General features: G+C 43.7%; 1 protein-coding gene across 1 annotated transcript in view; it reads left to right on the top strand.

Moving 5' to 3' along the window:
• LOC148507776 (uncharacterized) overlaps nt 1-6,020 on the top strand; it is a 70,025-nt gene that overhangs the window by 50,416 nt on the left and 13,589 nt on the right. The window lies entirely within an intron of this gene.

The raw sequence follows: 6,020 nt of genomic DNA, 5'->3' as shown, positions 1-6,020 counted from the left end.
AAAATTACTGAACCAATTTTCCGGAAAACTGCATAGTTTAAAGTGTATTTTCACTTATGTCCAGGTCAGCATAGGACACATTCACCCTCTCTGCCTACTTGAGTGTACCCAGTCACAACGCCGTTCTGCCTGTTTGGTGGCGAGCGTAGATGCCACGTAGATGCCCAAGACTCTGCATTGCCTGCACTTGCGTGCAAACATTTACAGCACAAATTCACAAGATACTGTACACCAGAGCCCGTAAAGCGTCAAAAACCAATATGAATGCACTAAGAGGTGCAGCACAAGAAGTTAGTGCTGTTGTTGGACACAGACAGACACACAGGAAAGATACATAAAAGGGAATCGGTAATGCCGGCTGTTGGATGTCTCCTGTCAAAATACCGCCAGTGGCATCCAGATGGTTGCTATCCCGACCATCTGACCCAACCCTAACCCTCCCTTCTTGTAGCCTAACCCTCCCCACCCCGCACCCTAACCCTCCCTGTTAGTGCCTAAACCTAAGTCTCCCCCCTTCGTGCCTAAACCTAACCCCCCTTAGTGCCTAACCCTAACCCTCCCTCCTAAGGGTGCCTGACCCTAACCTCCCTCCCAAAACCTAACGCTAACCCCGCTATGGTACTGTTGAAGTTGAATAATTGCATGCGACCGCAATTCAACTGTTATCGGACGATTTGGTCGTCCGCTGTCCGATTTATGTTGGTACAATCCATGACACACCATTGCATGTGCATGCACCCAGTGTGCACACGTATCCACACATTCGCACAACACTAAATAGCGAATAATATACAACACTCTCACACTGACAAACGCAATATTCATGCAGTGTCTAGTTAGTAATGAGAAACAGTTTCTGTATACTTGTCTGGTAAAGGTAGTTGAAAGATATATACACCAGGATACTGTGAGTGTTTTACATGTGGATTGGGAGGCCCCGCATACAGACAAGTGTGGCTGTGGCAATTGAAATATAACCCAGACACTGATATGCATGAATTTGCCTGAATGAGAAGTTAGAAACAATGGTCGGAGGTTTGCTTAAGAAGTACTGACAAGTGTATTCTAAATAGGCAGAGGAAAACCTTTGAATTAGCTATCAGACGAAGTGGCAACGGCAGTCAGCTAGGGGTATCCACCCTGCTTGAAAGTGAACCTCACTGCTTGTAACACCTTGCACTGTAGTTTTAAAATATGTTAGGAATGGATAATATATATATTAAATCCATCATAAATACACTGAATTGCATAACACACACACATAGACTTACATGCATACACACATTAAATAAAACATATAAATATATCAAAGCACAAAACACATAAACGCACCCCACATATTAGCAAAACTATGCAATATTCTTACACATTGCACACTTGCATAAAAAGGTTCCCTAGCATTAAAGTTAATATTCAAGGTTTATTCATTATTAAGTATGTAATAAAGCGACTGTATTTAAGATCTCAGGTTTAGTACATGGTAAACTGACCATGTTTGGTGCTATTCTAAACCACTGTGTATTTGCAGACTTCCGGTTCCATCAATGAGGAAATCGCAACATCTGTCTGGGAATTATGGATCATAGAGAGATAGGCATTAAAATGTACTCTGTAATGCAGCCAGGTTAGACTTGTTCTTCAGTGGGAAAATAGACACAAAGAGCTGTTGGAGGCTGGACTGTGATCATACAATCTGACCTATGAACTGCATCGTAACAGGAGAACCAGGAAGAAGAACCAATGGGATTATGCCAACTTGTTCTATTGTATTGCATATCTCTGCAAGGGTTTATATGCAAGCTCCCTGAACCTGCTAATCAGTCATCATATTCTTTATGTTGACGGAGGCTTCACCTTTGATGCCGGAAATCTGGATCCAGAGTGCCTGCGTAATGTATTGACTGTACCTTGTGATTGTATAATTTGTTTGCGCTAATTGTATTTAGATCACAGCATGTAACTATATGCTTTTTGGTGAATAATGTCTTTTTGTGCTTTGGAAACACAATCAAAGTCTGAAGAGCAATTATTTCTGGTGCGACTTATTACGCTAAATAGCGACATTTTAGAGTGTATAGATAGGTAGGAATCGATAGTACCTAAAGCCTATCTTTAGTCCCGAGTCGGACTTCCAGCAATGGGATTCAGACCGGCGGCATGCCGTCCTCCGTTCTGCTAACTACATCCCCATAAAAGAGGTGTATGGCACAAAGTACACGCTACAGGCACAAAATAATGCTGATATTATGGACACAAACATAATAAAAGTTGCACAAAACCAAAATAACATCGCAAATGCTGCAAACAGGGATGTTTTGCAAAGATGAGCAAAAGTAGCAGCTGGAATTAACAAGCAATACAAAATAATGCAAAGCGCACACTGCACATGTGCAGGAAACAGAGTGAGCGTGATGCAGAGGAAAAGGAGGAACTGCATACAACGGGGCCACTGAAGATAGCAGACGTAACTGGCGGATATAATAGCTCAAGGGAGGAGGACCAGGAATAACCTACCTGAGAGCCCTCATAAGCGTGTAACAGCATACGACAAGAAACTGGTAATTAAAACAAAATCATCTTCAGCCTGCCCCACTTCCTCCAATGTGCATACCAAGCTTACACACCAAATCTTGGAAAGATATTCAATGTATATGTATTTCATTTAATTTACATGACTGGAGGGTCTTGGGCAGATCCATCAAACCTAAAGAGGACAGGTGGAGATTTTACCCATAACAACCAATCGCCTACTACTTATCATTTTGTAGAATGCACTTGATAAATGACATCTACAAGCTGATTGGTTGCTATGGCACTTTCTCCGCTTGTACTCTTTAGAAGTCTTGATACATCTTCTCCTGCCTTGGGCTCAGTTTTCTTACAATAAACACATTCATGACTACTTTCTACCTTCATCTGCAGCTATTGCTGCTGATTTTTTCTGGAACCAATATACTAAACTGCTGGTCTGATGCCGTAGTCCTCAATGAAACATCTGCTCCCCAACTAAAACCTACATGATAAGGCCAGTTTACAACTCATCATAATAAAAATACCATCTATGAAATTTGCTCCCTGATTCATTGGGCCTTCTGAAGTTAAGTACGCCATCAATACTGGCTGCATCATCACCTTACACTACAGGTTCTCAAACTTGGTCCTCAGGAACCCAAACAGTGTATGTTTTCCAGGTCTCCTCACAGAATTGCAAGTGAAATAATCAGCTCCACCTGTGTCGGTGAGTAATGATGAGTACACCTGTGCACCTGCTGGGTGACCTGGAAAACCGTTTGGTTTCCTGGGGACCGAGTTTGAGAACCACTGTCTTACACAATACAAGACTGCAGAGTTTCCCAAACTCTGCCATTACAGTTCAGGTTTTAAGGATTTCTATGCTTGAGTCACCTGTACCTAAAACGTGGACTGTAATGGCAGAGTTTGGAAACCTCTGACATACTGGATAATGCATACTTTTATATAAAACTCAGCATTTCTGCTAAAGGTTAAGACAATAATGAAGAAGGAACCTCACCTGTGCACAGGCTTTATAAAGCCCTTACAGGTGCATACACATGTAACGTTTTTTTTAACGAGTTGTCATTAACGGCGTCGTTATCGTTCAATCGTTAAAAAAATCATTCAGTTTCTGAGTTATAACGATGAACGATAATCGTTCAAGCGCGCTCCCGTTTGTAGTTTGTAGTTATCGTTCATCGTCCATGTCAGACTGTGCAACATAACGATTTTCATTAAGGGAAGGAACATTTTTCGTTCATCGTTGTAAAAATCGTTCATTACACTTCAAAAATCGTTCACTTTTTCAAGGGAAAATCTGACAGAAAATTGTTGGTTACAAAATCGTTATGTGTGTATGCACCTTTACCCTAACAACTATGAGCAATGGTCAGATTTGGGTTCCCTTGATGTCAAACGCTCTGGCCTATCTTGCAACTCCATGTAGCTCACTGCCTGCCATGCGGTGATGGGAGAGCCATATTAGAAGATTGATTTACCATTCCTGCTCGACTGCATCGTGGGGAACAATATGCACATATGGCGCAGTTCTTTGTAAGTTCAGGACATGATTCAGACCCTGTCGCAAGGCTGCGTCCGCACGCAGCCTGTTGATGTTTACATTCTGCGCATGCATATGCATCACAGTACGCGTGTGCGACCGACCGCTGCGATTGGGAATCGACCGCAGTGAGCCCACAGAGGCTTCATACAGTGACTGACAGGAAGTGACCTTTGGGGGTGGTGACGGGGGGTGGTCAGAGACACGCAGGCATGCCTGGGCGTGTAGACGCTGTTTCAGGGGTGTGCATAATTAGGCCCCAGCGACGGCATACGCATCCTAATGTCTAGTTACACACACAAACATTAGCAATGTTAGGGTCAGTTCAACCACAACTTGTGCGTATGGGTCCGATGGTTCCCGATGTAACCGTCAGTGAAGGGAAGTAGGCGGCATTATGTAGTATTGGGTGTCTACTTATTGTGCTGCGGTTACATTGCGTATGCGGTCATTAGCATATTTTCGCATCAACAGGCTGCGTGCGAACGCAGCCTTGCAACCGGGTCTGAATCAGGCCCTCAGTCCCTACACTTGTGTACTGTAAGTGGCAGCTAGACCTAGCAAACCTTGCTAGGTGATTGTCTGGTGTGTCCCTGACTTGATCCTGAGCCTTGCTCCTTGGAAAATATCCCTCTGTACCGATTTTGCCCTGTGTCTCCTGATTACTATTTCTGGCTGCTCCTTATGCCGATTACTTGTACTGTGTACCAAACCCTTGCTAGGCCACACTTTTGCCTGACCTCACAGTAGGAAAGCTTGGCCATGTCATCCATACACTGTCATTAGCAGAACTGTGACTAGAGGTGGGTGAGTAGTGCCGCCATCCAGGGGATAGAGGGCAGCACCATCGCTCCCCCATACAACCAGCATTTTACACGCAGAGAGGTCGATGTACTAAGCCTTGGAGAGAGATAAAGTGGACAGAAATAAAGGGGTAGATGTATGAAGCAGTGAAAAGAATCAGTGGAGAAGTTACCCATGGCAACCAATCAGCTTCTACCTGTCATTTTATAGAATGTATTTGATAAATGCAACCTCAAAGCTGATTGGTTGACATGGGAAACTTCTCCACTGGCACACTGTTTTCACTGCTTCATACATCTACCCAAAAGTACCAACCAATCAGCTCCTGTCATGTCTCAGGCTGTTTGCAAAATGACAGGAGCTGATTGATTGGCACTCTATCCCTCTCCACTTTATCTCCAAGCATTAGTACATCTACCTCAGAGTTCCTGGAACTGCACCCTGCTGCCCAGAAATCCACTTGAATTGTTCTTCGGATGCTCCGGTAGGTGCCTCAGACCCAGGCGCTCTTTCCTGGTGCATGAATATATCGCTTTGCTATGCCTCTGGTGATCAGCATTATTGGTGAATTAGAGATGACTCGGAAATGTATTTGTAGTAGAAGCAGGGAGAGTGTCTTCGCACAGGTAATTAAATACAATTATAGCCAGAATATAATATTCCATAATAAACGTATTAAACAAAACATCATGTATGTCCAATGTGTCAAATACCATCAACAAATAAAGCTGGCAGTGCTTCCCTAGAGTTTGATTACAGTATTGTACTGTTATGTAATTACCTCTCCCATTTAATGTACATCTGTAGTCGAATGGTAGTCTTTTACTCTTTCTTTCGCACTCTCAATGGTACTGGTCTGCAGGAGCCAGACGCAGTTTTTCTGACAGCAGAAGCACTCAAAAAGTGAACTGTGAAGTCTCCCAATGTACTCTCACAGTGCCAGATTAAGGTCCACATGGGCCTGGAGCTAAAATTTATGCTGGGCCTATTGTATGCCACCACAGGGGGTGTGACCAGCGCCGCGGGTGTGTGAGTAGTGATGTGGGGTGCACGATCAGTGCTGTGGGGGTGTTGTCTGCATGGGGAGAGTGGCTAGCATCATGGAGGGCATAGGTCATACATAAACATATACACACATTTA

Source organism: Taudactylus pleione, unplaced genomic scaffold, assembly GCF_031769625.1.
Source record: "Taudactylus pleione unplaced genomic scaffold, aTauple2 ptg000384l, whole genome shotgun sequence".
Lineage (NCBI taxonomy): Eukaryota > Metazoa > Chordata > Amphibia > Anura > Myobatrachidae > Taudactylus > Taudactylus pleione.
The sequence above is the reverse complement of the archived record's forward strand: the minus strand, read 5'-3'. Positions and strand labels throughout refer to the sequence as shown.